This window comes from Lacerta agilis, chromosome 16, assembly GCF_009819535.1.
Source record: "Lacerta agilis isolate rLacAgi1 chromosome 16, rLacAgi1.pri, whole genome shotgun sequence".
In the NCBI taxonomy this organism is placed as follows: Eukaryota; Metazoa; Chordata; class Lepidosauria; order Squamata; family Lacertidae; genus Lacerta; species Lacerta agilis.
The window spans coordinates 37,520,022-37,543,359 of NC_046327.1; the positions used below are offsets into that span (position 1 = coordinate 37,520,022).

Consider the following 23,338-nt stretch of genomic DNA (forward strand, 5'->3'; position numbering starts at 1 on the left):
CTCATGTTCAGTAGTTCCAGAGGTTCTACTGACGTCAAGATACAGAGGCGCTAGAGAGAGAGATTGAGATTTTCCTGGTTTTAGCTGCATCGCTTGCATTGTACATAGGGCAAAGTCCAGACAAATACCACCAGGAAAACCAAAGGAATCCCAAGAAACTGAACTCTCCAGGGAGCATGGTGGGTGTGCTTACACAATCTTTTATATATATATATAACAAGCCTATTAAAATCTTCCAGATGAAGGAGTTTGCCTAAGAGAAGCCTGTAGAACTTCTGATCTTCCGAGTCAAACACAGAGCTTATCAGCCACGCATGGTCCCCCACTGGTAGGCTGAACAGTTTGCTGCCTGCCTGGAGCTGCATAAACATGAACATGTTCTAAACAGCCTGCCAGGCCATAAGACATGGCTTGCATCTGGTTTGGTCGGACATAAGTTGTGCAGGCCCAGCCTAACATTATCTAATGGATTCACAGCAGATGGAAACATTTGAGACAGAGACTTCCCAGCTCATGCTCTTAATCAGCATGACGCCAGGAGTGCATTCAGATGTGGGGAATATTCAATCCGTTTTCCTAATTGTAATGTCAGTACTTCCGTCTCATTTTGTAATGCTCCTTTCACATCACTGACTGACTGGACAGTCCTATGTGTCAGGTCCACATCTGATTGTTCTGATATTACTAGCTAAAATCCTGTAATTCTGACAGGTGATATATGTGAAAGCAGGTTCTGCCAATCAAGGGGTGAAGGGCAGGCTTTGCCTTCTTCACAGCTGCGTCCCCATGACCCAGATGAATGAATGGCAGCCACTTGTGTACAGTATATGGAAGAAAGTAAAAGGGTGCATTTAGAGACACCAGTGAAATCGGGTCTAAATTTGCTCCCTGCCCAGGTAACAAATATTAGGCTTCTGCCTCTCTATTTAGCGCTGTCCAGAGCTAGCCTCCCTGGTCACTTTAGAGCATGGATGAGGAACCTTTGGCCCTCCCATCAGCCCCATGCCTAGTGGTCATGGATGATAGGTGCTGGAAGTGTGACAGAAAGCTCAGAACTTCTTGACATTTTGCAGAAGACGCAAGCTTGTGGCTATTTTTTTTTTCACCACTTCCCCCAATTTTAAATTTCCCCCCACCCAAGGGCTGGACTTTGCCCATGCACACAGGACATGGTTCCACTGAAGATAAAATCTATACAACAGAAGCACTCTGTGGGCCTGCCAGCACCCTTACAACCAGCCCTCCATACAGGAGGGTGCTTCCAGGCCACCAGCAGCAGCCACACCCCAAAACCAGATGATATCAGCCCCCCCCCAGTGAATCTAATGCATACATTCCAGCAGCCCCACTGAACCCCACTGACTCACAAATACTTTTTTGGGGTGGTATTTCCACCACTGCCATAACTCATGAGTAGAATAGCTGTTCATTTCTCTGCTGGCCATAAAGAGCTGCTTCTTAGTGAGTCAGAGCATAGGCCCCAAAAGCCCAGTCTTGTGTACTTTGACTCACAGAAGCTCTTCAAGATTTGAAGCAGTGGCTTTTTCCAGCCCAGAGCATCTCCAACCCTTTAGTTGGTGATCATAGAATCATAGAGTTGGAAGAGACCACAAGGGCCATCCAGTCCAACCCCCTATGATGACGAGGACAGAACCTGGGACCTTAGGCATACATAAATAGGTGATCTAGCCCTGGATTTCTGCAAATCTAGATTACAGAATATGAGGACAGAGACATATTTCCTGGCAAATGGAATTTGGTCCAAAAGCTAGAGCACTGGCTAGGTTAGGATGACATCTGAACCAGCCCTGGAACCACTTTGCAGAATGGCCTAGTTGGGCTTCAGGGACAGCCCTGTGCTTGGTTTAATTTTATTTCTAAATGAAATAAATTTAGGAGAAAAAACGAAATTGTGTTAGATGCTGCATTGTGTGCCCAGAGCCCTCCAACAAGGCAGCAGGACAATGTTATCATCTATCTTGCACTATGCCATGAAGCCTCAGATCACGAGGTGTGTGTGTGTTGAATCTTCAGAGACCTCCAGCACAGCAAGCTAGAAATGAAACATCAACTTCTTCCTGTTCCAGTGGTGACCTCAGAGCATGCAGATTGTCACAGTATGGTCTGGCGACATCAACTGGGCACGTTTAGCTTCCCTGTATATGCCTGGAGTGCACTTTGGGACCCATTCCAGATTCTACAATCCAATCCATTTCTGGAGCGCTGAACAGTTTTTCCGTTCCAGGCACTGCTAAAATTACCAAAGGTGAAACCAATACAAATGACCATTTGCTGACTTATCTGCAACATTCTGATGAGCGATGTGAACTGGTTCCCTTCCTTGGCTTCTCTCTGAATGGATATCAAGTGCAAGAGGACAGTAGAATTGCCCCTCCTGACCAGCAGAACAATGCAGACAACAAAACAAAGACACATGCGCATGCTGGTGGTCAGTGGTTTGTTTGTAAATGGGTGCTGGCATTTCTTAAGAATGTAAGAAGATTCCTGCTAGATCAGGTCAAAGGCCCATCAAGCCCACCATCCTGCCATTGCAGTGACCACCTAGGTGCCTGATGGCATGTGCTCCAAGTAATTTTCCAGGGACAGTCCCAGAATTTCGAAAGCCACCCTGGCTTCTGATTTGATCCTGGAATATCCCTATTTCTCCTGCCAGCGCCAAGTTCAGGGAGCTGGTACTTACTTGTCCTGAGCAGCAGGAGCAACTGTGAAAGAGCATCCCGTTACCCCTCCATGGCATCTCCATGGCCCTTGCTGCCAGCCTCCCCCCTTGGGGAGCTCATAGTGACTGCTGGAGAGGGGGTGACGAGGAGGAGAGGCTGTCACCATGTGGTGCACCAGCTTTGAGGGGCAGGCAGAGGGCTGGGCCACCCTGTGCAGGAAGAAAAGGGCAGCGGAGAGGAGCAGGGCACCAGGAGTCTTCTTCTTCTTCTTCTTCTTCTTCTTCTTCTTCTTCTTCTTCTTCTTCTTCTTCTTCTTCTTCTTGTTTTAAAAAATGCTTTGTGAGCCTGCATCTGCTCTTGCCCCTTTCTAAAATTTATTTATTGGTGTGTGTTTTTCTTTTTGTAAATCTACCAAATAAAATCTGGATGAAGGGGTTTTCTCAGGATGGTACAGGGTATGTGTGCTATGATGGAAATGCTCTGCTGGGGGGGGGGACAGGACAAAAAATGTGGGGTTGAGGAGAGTCGGTTGGGCAGGGGAGAGTCAGAAATGTCCCTATTTTCATCTGAGGAATGTCGGTGGGTATGTGATGGGAAGCCTGCATCATGCGTATGGTCCCCTACATTCCCTGACTGCAACTCCCCATTTCCCTCCCATGTCTCCTGCCTTCCTCTATTCATCTGGCAATTACCAAGCGAGGGGCTTATATTGTTAGCACGGCAGGGGCGCAGTGAACAGCAGCCGGGATGCAGATGGAGCCAAGGGGGCAGCTATGGGGAGCTGAATAATTTAAGGGGGAGGGGGAGGGGGCAACCTGTCAGCTGTGGCTGCGGAGGGGGGGGATCTCACAGGGGACAGGCCATGATTCTGATTATGCTACCCAGGAAGGTCAAGGCAATGCAAATAAAGGAGGGGACGAAAGCGGAGGAATCACAGGGTGTGAAAAAGAGAGATGTTTCTGATCATCCATCCTTTTAAATCATAGGAGAATAGGCAGAATGCATGGAGTATGCTTACTTACCTAAAGAAGTGGAGATTATTAGGCACGGGGGGGGCCTACAAAGTCTCAAAGGCTTTTTTCTGAAAATGTCAGATTTGGGGGGGGGAATAAGACATGATGGCTAAGGAAGCAAGGATTCCCTTATTGGATCAGGCCAAGATGCATCATAGACCAGCATTCTGTCTGCAACATCAGCCAGCAAAATGCTTCAGGGGAGACCCCAAGCAGGGTGTGGCTACAGCCATTGTTTATGCCCAGTATCTAGGAAGCATGGGGGTAGACTGCTTCCAATCCTGGAGTGTCTATTTTTAAAATGTTAATTTGTTGTGCTAATCACCATTGATAGACCTGGTCATTATTGTATTTAATCATATATATATATATATATATATATATATATATATATATATATATGGGTATAAATCCATTTAAACTAGGATCCATCAGTGTATTGTCTATTAGCAGGCTATTTGTCAGGTGAAAAAATAACTTCCCACAGTCAATTTAATTAGGTGACCCTAAATTGTAGTATTATGGGAACAAGAGAGAGAGAATAATCTTTATCTGGAATAAGCCGTGAGACATAAGTGAAGCCCCCTCCCCCGCACTTCCTCAGTGGGATTGGGAAATGGGGCTCATGTCAGAGCCAACTTTTGGAAACAACAAGCTTGTTCCACTTGGGAAAGGGGTTGGACCCTAGAGCTAAAACAGTATAGAATAGCATGCCACTCTGAACTTTTGTCACTGAACTTGAAAGCTTCTGTTTCCTGCCAATGAGAAGTTGATCCCCTCTCCCCTCTGTCTCTATGATGCCACTCCAATTTACCCAGTATCAGTCTTCACCCAACGGTGTATATTCAAGTTGTTACAAGAAAAGCTGTTCAAATGGCACTGGGACTGGGAGTCCTTAGGGTGAACAGGCTAACCCAACTTTCAATTACTGTAACTTTATATCCTTCAGACTTTGGATGGGGGGACATCTTTAGAAGTCCATTAATGTAAGACTGCAGCCCCATCCTACCTAATACAGTACTTGGAGAGCGTACAGTGTCTCCATAATTATTGCAACAAGCCCTCTGAAACAGGCCAGTATCCCCTGTAGTCATCATTGTCTGCCCAGCATATATTAGCCAACTAACTTTTAACACCAACTTTCCCCAACTAAAAAAACCACATCAACAGACAGGGAAGCTAGGGAGCCATAAATATGCTGCTGCTCGACCTCAGTGTTCACTGGTTTGAACCAACCATGTTTCTAGCACTCATAATTGCTGAGACCAGAAACAATCTATGCCTAGTGGGTCAAAACCTGGAGGTGGGGAGATCTGTGGCCTGAACTCATGCCACAGGCTACATCCAGTCTGATCTCTCACCCCCACCCCACCCACCACAGCCATTCACAGCAGGATCATGGGGAAGCAGCCGGCTCTAGACAGACACTCTGGTGGCAGGAATCCTGCCAATGCAAACAGGAAACTGAGCTTGGCACAATTCTGGACATCAACAGTGCTCACTTGCCCCCCTGAGCCCACCACAATGTTCTGTGGCAGATGGTTCTTCCAGAGAGCAAGGAAGAGCTCCCTTCACACAAAGGACTGCTAATATACACAAACGTATACTCATGCACAGAGCAACCTGGCCTGAGCACCTCAACCTAAATTGCTCCAGATTCATTAACACTCCGACCCTCCGGGTATTTGGATTGCAATGTGCTCAAAACGTATAGGTGACTATAACAGACAGAGAGAGCCCTATCGTAGTGAGATGGGCAACTTGGAGTGGCAGATTTTGGGTGCTGTTGACAGGCAGCAGAATAGACAATATACAAATCTGACTCACAAAGCAAAGTCCATTGGGAAGTTCTCCTGCACAGCTCTTGCTGAAATGCATGGGAGCTGTGCAAGGGCTGTTACTATGCACATGACCATCTCCCGCTCATTGCAGTGGGGCTTATGCAGGAGAACTTCCTGTAGGATTGGTCCTGTGTCAGTTAGACTGTGTACACACCATAAATGAAAAGACATGACTTCCACCCCAGGAATCCTCGTTGCTGCAGTTTACCCCTCACACGGCTACAATTCCAGGCACACCTGAGCAAACTAAAGTTTGCAGAATTCTTTGTGAAGGAGGCCTGGCCTTGTGCTTTAAATGTGTGTGCACAGCCTTAATCAGAAGGGGCTCCGATTGGCTTTTCTGTCTCAGAAGCCAAATTGTCTCGGGCTGGCACACAGACACACAATGCAACACACACACACACACACACACACACACACACACACACACTAATGCCTTTCCGTCTTAATTCTCCCATCTACCAGGCTGGGTCTCCTATCCAAAAAGCCCTTGGTGACCTTCTCGCTCATCTCTCGCGTTGCTGGTTCTGCTTGACCCAGCCCTGTCCCCCCCGCTTGCTACCCAACCCCCCCCCCACCTCTTTTAACCTTTTCATATTTCATCTCCCTTGGTAAAACAAACATCCACAGAAGCAGGAGAATTAATGAAGTAGGTGACAGGCCTTGTCAAAAGCCCTCTTAACAGGGGCTGGGAGTAGGGCTTGTGGGGGGGGGGAGAGAGATAGGGGGTGGGCATGACTGGAGAGGGGAATCTGATGACAGGCCCTAATCAAAAGGAACTGGAAATGTTTGCATGAGAAATGGCAGCTCCCCATCTCCTCCGCCACTGCTGTGCCATGACAGCCTCTCCCCATATAAGAGCGGAAGATTTTTTATTTTCTCAAGATAGTGCTAGAGCTAAAATGTCCCATGGTGGGGTGGGGGGTTCGAATCCTTTTAACTAGGACTATGGAACCGATTAAAGAATTTTAAATGTATTGATTAGCCGTCTTTTTTTTAAAGCTGTGCATGAATTAATGGAGCAACTAAATTCGTTTTCCAGAATATTGCCAAGACCTCAGACTGAACAATGTGTAAAATCAAATCAGGGGAGGAAAGCCCATAACTCACTGCTCGAGCACGTGATTTGGGTGGGGAACTTCTGAGGTTCAGCCCCAACACCTCCAGTTAAAAAGGATCTCAGAGCTGCCACCAGCTGCAGCACAAAGCAAAGGGGCTGCAGAGTTTTGTGGCGCGGTATTAAGTAGCATTGAAAAAGAAGAAGCAGCCTCTCTGCCATCTCACCTGACGCCCTCTACAGGACAAACTGAGCATTGCAACGGAGCCCCTCCAATCCTCTGGAATTAACTAGATCTCTTGCACTTTCATTTGGAGATTTATCTGAGGCTTCAGTGTTTAATGAGAAAGTGAAAGGTTAGGAGGGATTAGAAGCTGCCCAGCTCACAGAGATTATGTCCTGCTCCACTAGGATCCCTCAGTTGTTGTTGTTGTTGTTTTTTAAATGCCTGTTTGAAGCTAATATTCTGTTTTTCCACAGATCTCATTGTCTCTGAGATGCAACAGCTGACCAACTACCCTCTGTTGATGGAGAACATCATAAAGCACACATGCATGGCCTCTTCCTCTACACAGATGTGGGTGCAGGGTGGAGGAGGGTGTCCTAGGAGAGCTGCATCTCTCATGGCTTAAAAGCTGTTCTGCCTTCTAACTTTTGGCAGCTGTGAGCTGCATTGAGCCCAGTGCATTAGGAAAAGACAGCACACAAAAGGGGGTGGTGTTTGCTTCTACAATCCCCCCCCAGCTTGCATTAGCACCCTGTGGAGCTGTGCCTGTAAGGCCTGGGTGTTGCTCAGAAGCCAGCTTTCATCTCAGCAAACAAGGACAGCAAACAGAAGACAGAATTGGGGTTCAAGATGGCCTTAACAGATTGAAGAACTGGGTCATAATACGGCCAAATATCACATCCTACACTTAGGCAGGAAGAACCAGCTGCATAAATATGGGGGGGGGGCTCACCTGGATTACCAGTAGCACATGTGAAAAGGACCTAGGGGTCTTAGTGGACCACAAGCTGAAGATGAGTCAACAGTGTGATGCAGCAGCAGGAGGAAAAAAACAACTCACACACCTGGAGAGCACCAGGTTGGGGAAGGTTGATATAGTACTTTGAATGTTCAAAGATCCTACATTTCCCCCTAAATTTACTGTTATATCTTTTGCAAACCTCTTTTAAAAAAAAATAAAATCAAGAGGCCTGTACATTTTATGAAATAAAAAATGAAGTGCTTCATGGGCACTAGCATGTTGTGCTCCTTACAACAACTATGTACGGTAAGTTGCCATTATTATTACATCTTCCATATCGCGGAAGCAGTTGGATGGGGCTGAGGTTTCTTGATTTGCGGCTCAGCACAACCCTAATCTGGTTTTCTAATTCCCATTGCATTCAGTGAGGCTTATCCCATTGAAAGTGTGCCTAGGTTTGCAGTCTTCACTACTTTGCTGCTACAACAAATACATCTGCATAAGAATCCAAGGCAGCCTGAGAAACAGAACTAGCCTCAAATCTTTCTCCACTGAGCTTCAGGGCTGGGAGACATCTCACCCATGAAAAGGACCCCCCCCCCCCGCCTTCTAAACCTTACTGGTCCACAACCTTTTCTTGCCTATCTCACTCCAACCGTCAGAGGCAAGTCACACACAGTTATCCCCATTGTTCTGGCAGGGAAAACCAAGTCCGTATAATAGTGATGCCACTGAGCAGGCCCCATGTGCCCACAAACATACACAGACACATACAAACACACACCCCTAATCTGGTATTATGAAATGTCTAAATAGCCCTTTTCACTCTACTTTAAAAAAAATAAATGTAACATTTGCCCTCACAACAACCCCATGAAGCATTATTCTATTATTCTATTATTCCCAGAAGAGCGAGCAACAGCATTTCTGCTTGCCCAACAGAATTATCTCCATTCTATAGGTCGTTTGGTCCTCCAGATGTTGCTGAACTATAACTCCCATCAGTCCCAGCATGGATGGGCAGTGGCCAGGGACAATGGGAGTTGTAGTTCAGCAACTTCAGATGGGCCAAAGCTTCCCCACACCTGACAGTGCTACACTGAATACAACCTATGATAAAGTAATAACCACCACAACAGCAAATTTGTATCTCTTCCTGAATGAATAAATGACGAGATATTTATATGCTAGAGATATATACACTAGAAACACCAACAGTGATCATATTGTGGATTGACACTTTTTGCTAGAAATTGCTTCTTGGCACTCCGTAGCTAATGAATTGAAATACAGTTGTTAATGGAGGTCACCATTCTCACTACCTCTCCTCGAGTAGTTAAAAGATAGCAAATGGAAAGAACAGATTTCCCCTTTTTATCATTCTGATTTGGGGGGCAGGGAGCACTGCCACTGAATGAAACTGATCTACACGGGCAACAATAGGGTCTTGTGGCACCTTAATCTGTTTTAACAGAGCTGGTGGAACATCATGCCTGTGGGGCAGTTACAGAATTGTACAGTTGGAAGGGAGACATCTAGGCCAAGCCTCTGCAGTGCTGACTTGGAAAGACCTCAACTTTAAAGCCCTGGTGGAAGAGGAAGCAACCACCCAAAAGACAAGCATCTGTCTAATATACACAGTATCCCAATAGCAGCTGCACAATGTTCTTGCGCAGGCGAAAAACTTCGGCAGGCTGGACCTGCATTTACCCAACACCTGCTGTCGGAGGGGACCACCTCACCTTGCTTGATGGCACAGCCATCACCTGTACTGCTCTTAGGCTACATCCACACCAAACGCTTAAAACATATTTAAAGCCTATTTCTCTCCTCCCTCCCCCCCAAAAAAAATAATCCTAGAAACTGTAGGTGGTTAAGGGTGCTGAGGAATGGCAGCCCCGCTGTGGGTAAGCTACAGCACTTGGGTGGGGGAAGGAACATGCTTTCAATGTACGGCTGTGCGCAGCCTTAGAAACGGGCACTGTGGGTGTGCTCAGTGCTGACCTGGGTCTCTTGTCAAATCACGCCCTCTGTGGTTTGCATATTGTGCACAGTTCAGTCACCACGAAGCCTTGGAGTTTGGGGTGACAGTGGGTGTAGTTTGTCTCTCACAAGCACCTGCTCTTTATTTTTGGGCAGGTGTTGATTTGCAGGCACTGCCCAGGTGAGGTGCATGCCACACATCCTGTGCGCAAAGAGCAGCCTCTTCCACTCCCTCTCTTCTGCCCTACAGGACAGTGCCAATCTGTGGTCTCCATAGCAACCATGGGCAAAGATAAGCTAATGAGCCTTAAGGACTCTGCCTACTAAACACACACAAAGGAGGGGAAGGCAAGGGAGGAGGAGGAGGAGGCAGGATCCATAACTGTCCACAGGGAATTCAACCCAGGGGAACTGGCTGCTGCTCTAACCACTAAGCCCCAATCCTTTCCCAGAATCAGAAAACAGAGTCCCAGTTTCATTTTTCTTCTCCCTGTCTCTCTCAGCAAAACAAGGCAGATCTGGCCATGGCAAGGGTCCCTGCACAGGGAGATAAGAAAGGTCTGGTCGGCTGAGGGGTGAACAACATCCATTTCTGCTCCTCCCTTGTCCTCATTTGCAAAAGAAAACATGCAAATCCCAACAAGGGAGAGGGATGAGGGGAAACATACTTATCAGGGGGAAAGGAGCAGTTCCAAGGTTGGGGGGGAGCCCCTTAAATCCCCCCCTTCTCCTTATATTCCCACCCTGAGAATTGCCCTTCTTCGGGTTCTATCAGCAACCCTCCAGGCTCATCAGGAAGCCTAAAAAAATATTAAAAGCCCACCCCTGAAACCCACAGATTATGATGGGGATGATTACATTTGCATAATTACATAATTACATTTGAGGCCGGAGGAACATTGCCCGGCTGTGATGCTAAAGGCCGTTCCCTGCAAGGCCCTTTCCACCTGCCCTAGGGGGCAAGGCCCACACTCACCAGCCCCACTGAAGAGGCTCCTCATGAGGCCAGAGGAACATCGCCCGGCTAATGTTTTATTGATTTATTGATTTAATATGCTGCAAACTGCTTTGAGATTTTTATTAAAAATATAAAGCGGTATAGAACTTAACATGCACAGAAATGCCGTGTATGTGCAGTGAATCTGGCCCGGCGCTGCTGCTCCCGGGCGAGCGGCGGCTCGTGGGGCTGCCCTGGCCGTCCGTGGAGCAGCACGGACGGGGTGGCAGGCAGCGGGGCTCGGCTTGGGGAGTGGCGGGAGGGGCCGCCAAGTGTCACCCCCCTCCCCTGGAACCCGGGGCGCCGCACCCCTATCTCCCCTCCCTTGCTACACCACTGCCAGCATGAACTGGTAGGCACGGCCATTGGCGAAAAAGTGATCAGAGCAACAAATGTGACTCTTACCTTTGTACAGTAGACTGCACTCCAGCCCCACAAAAGTCAGAGGTTAGTGTGTACACACATGTGCATACGTGCACACACGCACACCCCACAGCCTCCATCCAGGCAAGCACAGTTCAAGGAGACCCTGCAGCAGGCAGAAGCCTTGGAGCCTTGGAGATGGGGTGCAGCCAAGGGAAGAGTCCCGAGGGTCAAAAGCACCTGGAGGGGCCCCTGGGACCCCTGAGCCCGAGGTTCCACACCTTTCCTTTTAGGATGGTGAGATGCAAAGCAGCAGGTAGAGATCATGTACCTTTAATCCTTATGTAGAAGGTTTTGGCAGCTGCAGTTTCTCACTCAGAGATGAGCGGGGAAAGACTCACAGAACTCTTCTGCACAACTATTAAGGCAAGAGATTAAGTCCTGCCGCCATTCTTTGTGTCTGCTCACCCACCCTCTCACCCATGACTGAGCAGGAACCCCCATGGCAGCCAGCTCTTTTGGGTCGCTGTGCATAAATACACCGATTCTAGCCTGTTGTTGTTGTTGTTGTTGTTGTTGTTGTTGTTGTTGTTGTTGTTGCTATTGGGGGGAAAGATTACAAAATGCTGAAACATCTACACTTTGCATAAAGATCTGGAGAATATATTTTTTTTGCAGTTTGCTGTATTTCTTTAAAATAATGTGCACGCAGCTTACTCTACAGCTTGGTGGGGGTCCAAGGAACCTGTTGGGATAATAGGGGCAGGCAGGTTCTCAGACCCACCAAGCAGCACAGAGACTGCAAAATAGGACAGCAAGTGCAAATGCTCCATCCATAAGTCCAGACTGAAAGCTAATTTAGAATTTTGCAATCTCATGGCCTCATTTTATAAACAAAAGGGGGAAAGCCACCCTTTCCCCCGCAAAGGCCACTTCCCTTCCCACCATCCCCAGAATTACTGGATTGCTGTCAAGACACTTCTCAGAAATTATGAGCATTTGGCCTTCCAGCCTCCCTCCAGCCCCCTTCACTCCATTCTCTTTCTAGGGCTAAGAATAGACTCCAGGTGCCATGAAAGCTAGTCTGAATGGCCTTGAGGATTCAAAGCAGCTTAGTAACCCTATGAAAACCCTTTCAGCACTTTCTGCTCTCATACAGCCGCATCACAATTGTTAAATGCGTTTGTGGGTAAGTTCTCAATCATAACCAGATATTAAGAAGACTATCTATCTATCTATCTATCTATCATTGGATCTATGCCTCCCAGGATCCCACAATGCATCTCATATGGATAGGATGGGTTCTCTATGACCCCCAAATGCTGAAATAATACCAAAACCCACAGAATGGGAAATCGACCCAAGGCAGCCTTATGCCGAGATGGTTCTGTCCTGCACTGAGAGTACATGGTGGGCATGGGCAGGGCAGGGGGCGCCACGAACCAAGAGGGATCTACCACCATCACTTCTCCATCTGCAAAATGAAGCCACAAATGGCTCCAAGTTTAAAATTAAACAACAGCACAGTCCTAAAGGGCACTAATGGAGGAAGGAGGGAGAGGTCCCTGCAGCCAGAGGCGGCGGCAAAGGGAGCATCTATTCCTTCTTTGCTCCAATGGGAGGGAATTATCTACAGAGCCCCCCATAGAATGGCATCATTCCAAAGGGTGTATTGAGGAAACAAGAGGACTTTGGATGGGGCATATCCACACCCGTCTCTGACACACGCTGTTTCCCCCTTTCTCCATTGTTGGAAAATGACCAGAACATGTACAATGGCAGAGTTTTCCACCCACGTATGGGCCTGCTGAGAGTCCTTCTCTGATGGAGGGGCACCTCCTCTTCCTCTTCCTCCACTTCTTCCTAAAGCCCCCTCAGGCAGCCTCAAGGTTTGCTTTCTTGCACTTGTATGTTAAGTATGGTATATAAATGATTAATAATATTATTGCAGCTCTCTGTTAAATGGCCCTCCTCCTTTACGCCCTGCTCATTAGGGTGCTCTTGGTCCAAAGCCACATCGACAGGTAGGGAACTGAGTCACATACAGGGTGGGAATAAACTAAAACTTTTAAGTGTGGTGTGTGTGCATGGGTGTAGGTGGGTGAACATGTACACACCAGTTGCACACACAAGAGCAACAGTTTGGTTTGGATTGCTGAGGGCTGATTCACATGGCCAAATGTTCACACATTACTCTGACCCTGAAGACCCAAAGAGAGACAGGAGACTTTTCTAGAAATTGAGCCTGTGCTTTGCAACTCATTTGCAAAACATTCTGGCTTGGTGTCACTGAGCTGCAACCCAGCAGGAGTCTTGGACTGGGTCATTCCCATTTCTGGGAACCGGATTTCATGTGTGGCCTCCTCCTTCTTGATTCGTGCAGCTGGAAGAACTGGAGAGGCAGAGGCAGAGGCAGGGTCCTTCCCTGCCCCCCCCCCCGCCACCTCCCCATTGCCCTGCTTTGCTGGTGCCCCACCATTCCTGCTGCCCCTGCTCAGTTCACCACACCCCCAATGATCCATCAATGCTATGGGTCCCACTAGCTCTGCTTGGGGCCCCAATCAAGCCCCCAATTGTAGCCACGATGCCCTGCGGGTGGGTCAGGCTGAGGGCGAGGCAGCGGAAACTTGGGGGCAGCCGAGCCGTCCTGTTGACAACACACAGCAAGTGCACAACAAGGCGCTGATTGTTTGGAACCCAGATTCCAGAGGAGTGATGGCAGCTCGGGCTGCAGAATGACTGCAAGAGCCCCCAGAACAAGTCTGTTTCGCAGAGTATAAAGCCAAAGAGAGGGAACTGCAAAGGCCTTCCTCTATTGCCAGTCCAGCCGCATCTTGGCTCTGGGCCCACCGAGGTAGGAGGGGCTGCTCAGAGTGGCAAGGAAGAAACATGTGACACTGTAGAGACAGAGGCTGTGTACACACTTTACCTTTTAAAGCATGTTTCAAGCATACAATTTCCCCACAAAGAATCCTGGGGAAGAATCCTTAGGCAAGAACCAGCTGCACAAAGATAAGAGGGGGGACCCTGGCTTGCCAGTAGTAAATGTGAAAAAGACCTAGGGGTCTTAGTAGACCACAAGCTGAACATGAGTCAACAGTGTGATGCAGCAATAAAAAAAGCTAATGCTATTCTAGGCTGCATCAACCCAAGTCTAGTATCCAGATCAAGGGAAATAATAGTCCTGCTCTATTCTGTCCTCATCAGACCACACTTGGAGTACTGTGTCCAGTTCTGGGCATCACAATTTAAGAAGGATATTGACAAGCTGGAACATTTGCAGAGGAGGGAGACCAAAATGATAAAGGAAACCAAGCCTTATGAAGAACAGTTGAAGGAGCTGGGTATATTTAGCCTGTAAAAGAGGAGACTGAGAGGAGATATGATAGCCATCTCCAAATATCAAAAGAGCTGTCACATGAACAATGGAGCAAGCTTGTTGTTGTTGTTGTTGTTGTTGTTGTTGTTGTTGTTGTTGTTGTTGTTGTTTCTCCTGCCATGGGGGGTAGGACACAAACCAATGGCTTCAAGTTACAAGAAAATAGATTCTGACTAAACATCCGGAAGAGCTATTTGACAGTGAAACAGAGTCCAGCGACAAGTGTTGGACTCTTCTTCCTTGGAGGTTTGAATGCAGAGGTAGGGTGGCCATACAATTCTATGATTCTATGAGTAAGTGTAGTTTAAGAGTGCTGGGAACTGCAGTTCCGTGAAGGGTAAACTACAGTTCACAGGAGTCTGCTTGGGAGAGGGGGAGCCATGTGCTTTAGTGGTATGTACCCAGCCAGATAACCTTTCAGGTTAAACACTTGCTCCTCTCAGCCTACTTGCATTCAATCTCACTCATTACACTCATTAACAACCCTAAATGGTTGTGACAGGTGATCTTCCCCCAGGTGAATTAACATCCAGTAGACAAGCAAAGGAGACCTCCTGCAAGGGGCCCTCTCCCCAGGACTCCGAAATAGCCTGTCTCCTTGAATGTAACAACACCCACACCCACCCCAAAGAAGCAAGTGTGACATAGTGAGTGGAATACCAGCAGCCCTGTTACCCATTGCAAGCTGAAAACAATGAACCTTTGCCCAACCAAGCCAAGGGAAGAAACAAAAACAGATTGCAGCCCTCCTTCCTTCGCTCCATACAAGCGCATGGCTCAGAAAGTCTCCATTTGCCATGAACGAACAAGGGAAAGAAAGAAACCTAAAAAGGGAGAGTATGATGTCTCTGCCAAACCCAGACCCTATCACTCCTCAGAGCAAGGGGAGGTGTGTTGTCATCATCATCACACACATATGCAATTGCACTGCCTTTGTTCACTTTGGTGGAACTTACAAGTTAGGAAGATGCTTCAAAAGGCAACACAACTGACACTCCTAGACGTGGAGGCGGGAGAAGGTGACACAGGTGCCAAGAGGTTGGAGGCAGCCCTCCTGTGCTGTGTTAGAAATCACCCAGGCACCAGGCGCATTTTGTGATTGGCACAGGTCCAATTGAGGCCACATGGAGATCGTGGGATGCCAGGCTGGTGACTGGGGAAAGCAAAATTTCACTTAGGGAAATACTTTCCTTGAAGCTTGAATTTGTTTTATTATGGATTGTTTTATTTGATGTTTTAATGTGTTGTGAAGGGACGCGGGTGGCGCTTTGGGTTAAACCATGGAGCCTAGGGCTTGCTGATCAGAAGGCCGGCAGTTCGAATCCCCGCAATGGGGTGAGCTCCCATTGCTCGGTCCCAGCTCCTGCCCACCTAGCAGTTCGAAAGCACATCAAAGTGCAAGTAGATAAATAGGCACCACTCTGGTGGGAAGGTAAATGGCATTTCTGTGCGCTGCTCTGGTTCGCCAGAAGCGGCTTTGTCATGCTGGCCACATGACCCAGAAGCTGTACGCCGGATCCCTCGGCCAGTAACGCAAGATGAGCGCCGCAACCCCAGAGTCATCCGCGACTGGACCTAATGGTCAGTGGCCCCTTTACCTTTACTAATGTGTTGTGAACTGCTTTGAGATTTCCCCCCCTTAAAAATATAAAGCAGTATAGAAATGAAATTAATAATAAGAATAAATTCCACTGCAAAAAAGGCACCTAGACATTCCATTCTGGTGACTGTAACCAACGCTTAAGGTGCCCTTTGATGATTAGATTACAGTGGTACCTCGGGTTAAGGACTTAATTCGTTCTGGAGGTCCGTTCTTAACCTGAAACTGTTCTTAACCTGAGGTACCACTTTAGCTAATGGGGCCTGCCACTGCGCCGCCGCCACGTGATTTCTGTTCTCATCCTGAAGCAAAGTTCTTAACCTGAGGTACTATTTCTGGGTTAGCGGAGTCTGTAACCTGAAGCGGCTGTAACCCGAGGTACCACTGTATATATGTGAGTCTAACACTGGACCCAGAGTCCCATGCTCAGCTTCCCCCTCTCCAGCCCTGAATACTCCCTCCCTGCTGCTGCCATTGCTGTCCTATAAAACCCCCTTTAGAGGGCTGGGTCTCTGCCCCTGCCTGCTTACTTTTTGTAACCCTTTGGGTGATACATGCTGGAAAGCAAAGCCAGGCTCCAACCACTGGTGGAGCCCCACCAAGGCTCAGAGACGTTTCTGGAGAGATTGGAGATGGTGGGCAATGCACAGTGGGGCTTGCTGACACTCTCATCAAGGCACCTTGGCTGTGAGGCCCCAGATTTTGGCCCCAAAGTCTGCACTTAAACAGCTTTACTGGGGGCAAATTTGATATTTGAGTAGGACAGCAAATAACCTGAACTAACCCTGAGTCTCTGCCCTACCTCCCCTGGAGGACTGGGGATTGCCACAAGGAGAGACAGGATGTGGAGGGTGGTATGCAAACGTTGCATTCAGTAAGAAATCTCAGGATAATTTGGTTGAATGGCTTTTGCTCAGAAGCAAGTCGAAAACATGTAGGTGTCTCAACAGTTGTTAATTCCAGATGGCACCAACACTACCTTGATGCGCAGCTAGACACCTCTGCTAATTAATATGGGGTGTGAGGTTCACTGGCATGAATGGAAGCTGCTAAGACTGTGGATCTTCTATATTTCACTGTTACCTCTGCCAGAGACCTTCCCAGTGCACTGTAGCCTATGGGTTGGATTTGTCCTGTATGTTGTAGAAACCTCGCTTTTTCTCAAGGCAGAGATCAGCCTTACAAATTAGACAAGAGCCTCACCTACATTTTTACTAGCCCCTTGCCCCTACTTAACTATGTGAGTCACTTGGAGCTGGTGATTAGCCTAGCCAGCTCTCTTTCAGTGATCTAAGCTTCCTTACTTCATCACCTTTATTGCAGCACTTAATTGCCAGAGGTGACCAAGCAACTGGCTATTTACCTACAATGGTGGCAGGGTTTTCAGCTCTGCGTCTCCAGCTATCTTCTCTGAAGCCCCTTCAGTCTGCTTGTGGTTTGCTGGCAAGTCAGTGGTCCAGTCTTTGAGGAGAAAGGGCCCTTCCCACACCATCACACTACAGAGAGGACTGGGCACCCAGACACCTGGGATCCTGCATCCCCAGTTGCCTCTGGAAGCTGGAACAAAAGGCCACACGCCACTAGCAAAGCCTTCTGGTGGTAATTCCAAAGAATTGGCTTGTTTGGAAACATCTCTTTTATATGCAATATGAATGAAGGACTTTGAGGAACAGCAGAGGGGGAAGAGACTGAGAATCCAGCTCTTTCTCCATCCTATCCTCTTGAGTTTATTCCTGCAGGTGCTGAGTGGGGGCAGGGGGGGACACACAGAGAGACTCTAGGCAGGCAAATACAGCAAGATTAAAGAGATGCAGGGAGGTGAGTCACTATGGGTCTGGTTACAGGGATGGATGTGCAGGTGCAGCCCTGGGTGGGGCAAGGAAACGAGGGGGGGGGTACAACGGCTGTGCCAGGCGGCGGCAGCAGCGGTTCTGGATGAAACCCCCAGGCCCTGAGGTAGCTGCAGGTGCCAAGAACCCCAGCCTCCTCCTTCCCTCTCCCTATCCCAAACAAAACCTTAAAGAGTGTCTCAGTCTCTGCTCCTGCTGCACTGAGAAGCAGAAGGCTGGGGACAAAGCAGGAGAGAGACAGAGGGAGAATCCCAGGAACAAAGAGCTTTTCATGAAAAAAGCAGGAAAGAGATCATTAGGTTCTAATGCGGATGGAAGAGGAGAGAGAGCTGGGACGACAAGAAGGAGAAGAGTGTGGGGCATTTGTCAAACCTGGAGGAAAGAGGGGGCAGATCAGACAGCAGAGAGGGGTTTGGGTCAGGGCCGAGGGCATCCGTGCAGCTGGGTAGAGCGGCCTTGGTATTTCTCTCCATCCTGCCACCAGCTCTATTGACAAGGTGGATTGATGAGGAACATGCCAGACCATAATTCCTTGTTGCCTGGGCAACATGCCGCTATCCGTCCCTCTCCCCAGCAAACGGCTCCTGCCTCAGACAGATTCCTCCCGTAAATCAATTGCCACCTGCTGCCCCTCTCTCTCCCCCTCCACTCCCCACCCACCCATCACCTCCTTGTCAGGGACGGGGGGGGGGGGGACAGAAAGAGAGGCAGGCTGGGGGCATCCAGGGTTAGCTTCCACAGCTCCGGGAAGGGGGATTTTTAATCATTAAGGAAACGTTGGGAATCAAGCTCCTGACCTAGGTAGGGCGCACACCCCCGTGGGATATTCTCCTGCAGAAGTCCCATGGAAGTGAATGGAAAGTGCTGTGGAAAACCCTAGCCATGCTCTGAGGATGACAGCATTATTTATTAAACTGGACTTTGTTCATGGGAGGGGGATTGATCTGCACATATATCCTTGATGTGAGGAACTCCTGGGCTTTCCTTGGGTGGGCTGCTTTAGCATTAGGCTTTGGAGCCAGGAAAAGGAAAGGAAACTGGGGAATAAGATGGAGTTTGGGGCCTTAACCTACATAGATGTCCAGGATATACCCGGTACTAAATAAGGGGTTTTTTTCCCCTTAACAGAAATTCAAGAGCAATTACTCAGATACCAGAATTATGTGTTTCAATGCTCCCTCTTGTTATTAGGCTGGTGAAAGTGATAATTAAATAGCATCTCTCCCTAATAAGGAGCCAGACAGACAGCAAAACAATATTGCAAGCTGCCAAAAAGGGGCGGGGGGAATCGGATGGCAAAATGTTTTCCCTCCCCATCTTCTGACTGCCATAAAATCAAAATCAGATTTGTTCCAGCTGAGATTTGGGATTATTTAACTTCCCAGGATACGATGCCTATTCATGCTGATCTTTCCAACATTTGGGGAATCTCAGGGCCCTCATCTTTCAGGGCAGAAAATACCATTGATTTTCATTCATTTTCCTAAGTACTCACTTGATTGCAGGAGGGATTTATGTCCGGTGTGTGTGTGTGTGTGTGTGTGTTTAATTGACTGTAGATGTGCCATGTCTGGTACAAATCCAAGGACTGGAGTGTTCACAAATGCTGTTTTCCAGCTCAGAGGATTTCTTGGTCAGCAGGTGTTCAGCCCAAAATATTAGACTTCTGCTGTGAATATTCTAGGTTGCATTTCCCAGTAAGAGATTTCTCCCTGGCAAGGGCATATCCTCATTTAAGCTCAGAAATTATTTCCCCCTTATTGGAATCTAATGAGAATTCAAGGTGATTCAGAGGGAGAGAGGAGTTGTCTTCCTGATCCCTGCTTTTTTGCTATATATAAAAGTTGATCGAATTGAGAGGGGAGAAACTTTAATGCCTTCCTCTCTCAGAAGCAGCCTTTATCAAACAGGTGGATGGGACTTGTAGTCCATAGCAACTGGAAGACATCAGGTTGGTGAAGGCTTCCTGGGGTTTTGCTCCCCTAGATGGGGCAAGAGGAAGAGGATGTGTGCTTCGATTGGTCAGGTGTAGTTTTGCCCCCCAAGATGATGGTGATGGTGAACTGGCCATACCCTGTTCTGTTCTCTGAATGAGTGAGCAGTGCTTGCTTTCCTAAACAACAGCTTGCTTAGACAGTTGCAACTCCTAAGTGCAAAATTTTTATTTACCTCTAATAACTGTAAATGATTTGGTGGTAAGGGAACAGCACTTGGCACATGTTCAAAGCACTCAGTTTTTAAATTGTTGGTTTGTCATCAAATTAATGGGTTCTGAAAACAGATTCTGGGGCTGAGCCCTGGTAGCTCTGCCCTGATTCCAATACCACACTGGGGGCAGGGGTGCCTCAGTGAATAAAGTATTGGGGGGGAGGTAAGCCACAAGACGAGGCACGAGCACACCATTTGAATGACAATGCCCATCAATTTGGGGGAAGGCTGGCCCCCTCAAATATTTTATTGGGGAGGGGAAAGGACCTTGGCCCCTAGGAACTGGCTCCTATGGTTGGGTGGGGCAGAAGGAGGAGCCGGGTACAAGCACAACCTGCCATCAAGTCCACAGGCACTTCATCAATCCCAGCAAGCCTGTGGCATGAAAAACACACACACACCACACACACACACACACACACACACACACACACACACACATATATATATATATATATATATGCAAAACCGCCATGATATAAGCATAGGAAAACAAGCCTCACTCAGCCCAGGAAATACAGCCTGAAGTTAGCAGCAAATCATCACACACAGGCACAGACCTGTGCAAACCACCAGCACCCGACTCTTGTATGCAGCAGTTCATTTTTCAATAGAGAGGGGTCTGGGCTCATTTGAAGCCTCTGACCTGGCAGCCGGGGGTGGGTGGTAAGACAGAAGCAGGCAGTGAGGTGCTCTCTCCAGGTGTCCTCACATCTGAAGGATGCCAGCCTCACCCTGCAGATTCTAGGGCTGAGCCTGGGAGAGCGGTTGATCCCACTCAAACCTCTCAAATGCTCCAGGCATGCAAACCAAAATGCCAAGACCTACCCTGCACAGCAGATTTCCACAACCCCCCCCAAAATGTTTTGGGGCTGATGGGAGTTGCAGTTCAAAACATCTAGTAGGTGCCAGGTCGGCGCAAGAACACATCCTGGAAATTCTTTACTTCTAGGAAACACCTCTGCAAAGGCACTACCGGTATGCAAGCACTGCAGGCCTAGCCTGTGCCCATGCCACCACCCACCTTATCTGTAATACAGTACAATATGAGAAGCACATACAGCCCTTTTTGCCAATACACACAACCTGTCTCCCTGCTCACCTCTAGCTCTCTCCTCCACACACAATTGACTGCACACTTAGGTCTGCATAACGCACTCATATCACACACACACACACACACACACACACACACACCAGTATTACACCAAACCCTTTGAGAAGACCTAGAAACCCACCAATCATTCACATTCTCTCTCTCTCTCTCTCTCTCTCACACACACACACACATACACACACATACCCTGTTGCACATGCCTGCAAAGCAGCTTTTCACAGACATATAAACTGTCAAAAGATTGTGGACCTCTGGCTCATGTCCACTGCCAACACTGCCCCACCCCCAGAGAGAGAGACAGCAGCAACACCATATGCACAAAATCCCAAGCACCAGGGGCCCTCCCCACTGCCCCTCCCTATTCTGCACAACATAACACAACACAACACAGCCCCCCTCTCTCACACACACATACCCCATGCGATCAACATTCCTTCTCACCTGCACACACACAACCAGTACCCATCTTCCAGTCCTTACTCACAATGATTTCATTCCTGCCGCCCAGTGCTATTTACAATTCTTCCAGAATAGCACAACCTTGCACAACGCCTCCAAAACAGAGCGATGCTCAGAGTAACTACTTCCCACACACAACAGTCTGATACCTACTCTCAGACACATGCAAACTGTTGTTTTAAAGAGCTCCCATCTTGCCTTCCATGGATGCAGAAATAATTGAAAAAGATGTGTTGCCTGAAGCAGCAGTCCAAATGGTACCCCCCCTGCCACCAACAATTTAAATATATATATATATGATACATTAAATAATTAACTACTTGCTGCTCTTTAATGGCCGCTGCCCAAAACCTGCTGCTTGAGGCAGACCATCTCACACTGCGTAATGGTCCTGCTGGTCCTCCACCGATGACAGGAATGGTAGAGCCTTCTGTTTTAGGCCCAGATCCAGCTGCCACACCCTTTTGATACTCTCCCTCCCTCTCCCCCTCCAACCATAATTCAACATCTTCGGCCACAAGCTGCCCGCGATTCCCACAGCATCCTTGCCAGCACACAATGCTTCCCCTTCTCACACACCAGAGGTCCACAGCGTGCCCTTTCCCCCACATACAGGCACATGCGCCATCCTCCTTAGTGCAGATGTACACAGGAGAGACTCATCATCACACACCATTCTGCCATCCTTCCTCCCTCTCACACACCCATCTCCCTCCCTTTCTCCCTCACACACACACAGTCTTGGCAGAACCCTTCTAGCGCACGCAACTCATTCTGAAGACAATCTTGCCTCCGCTTCCATTCCTGGAATACTCCCCTTCCTTACACAAGCTCTCATCCTGGCATACAATGGTGCACACATCTGTTTCCCTGACACATCCCCATCCTTGGCACACATTCTCACACTCAAGGGGCCCAGCTACCTGCCTCCCACTGGCCTCTTTCTCTCTCTCACCCCTTATTACTGCCCCCACACATTTTCCTCTGAGAGGAAAGAGCTAAAGATGGCTTGCACCTAGAGAGTTTGCCCCCCCTCGGGCCCCCGCCATCTTCTCCAGCACATCTCTTGGCCCTTACATTCCCATGCACCCTCCCCTTTCCCTGCACCCTCTAGAGGGTCTCCCCTTCTCGGCCCCTTCTTCCCCGATTCCCTCCCCTGGATTCTAACCCCACGGACACACACTCAGCCAGCCCCTGAGCCCTGGAGGGGTCCTCCTGACCCACAGCCGTCACCACACGCACCGCAACTTCTCCTATAGACAGATGCGGATCGAAGGCGGGGAGGGGGTGGGTGGGCTGCACCAACCTAATTCTTCTAACTGGGTTGTGCGTGTTCCACTAAGGTAACCCCTCAGTTCTCCTTTATACCCCAAATTTAGAAAAGCCCCCCCCACCTCCAGATCCTGACAAAGGCGGGAGGAGGGACAGCCCTCCCAGCCAGAGAGGACCCATCCTCTCCCCACAACCGCAAGGCTCCTGCAGAGCCTGGCCGGGGAGGGGGTCCCCGCGGCAGTCCCTCCTGCCTCCTACCTGAGCCGCGCCCGTCCCTCCGCTCGCCCCGCAGCCGCTGCCTCGCCGACTCCTGCTGCTCCTGCTGCAGAGCCCGATCGATGTGACATAATCGGCGGCGGCGGCGGCGGCGGCGGCGAGAGTCCCCTCCCTCCCCGCCCCGCCCTGCCCACTCCCTCCGCCCGCCTCCCCTCCTTCCCCGGCTCTGGTTGGGCCCCAAAGCTGGACGAGGGGGGGGGGGAGAAGGGAGTGCCCCCACTCCACTCCCCGGGCCCTGCGCTAAGGAGAGTTGGGGTGGGGCGGAATTGGGGGG

The 23,338-nt window shown here is 48.8% G+C and overlaps 1 protein-coding gene across 1 annotated transcript in view; it reads right to left on the reverse strand.

The window, feature by feature from the left end:
* L1CAM (L1 cell adhesion molecule) overlaps nt 1-23,128 on the reverse strand; it is a 96,519-nt gene extending 73,391 nt beyond the window's left edge. The window contains 1 exon segment of the mRNA XM_033172699.1: nt 23,047-23,128. The gene's annotated coding sequence lies outside the window, so the exon portion shown is untranslated.
* Between the last annotated feature and the right edge of the window lie 210 nt (nt 23,129-23,338).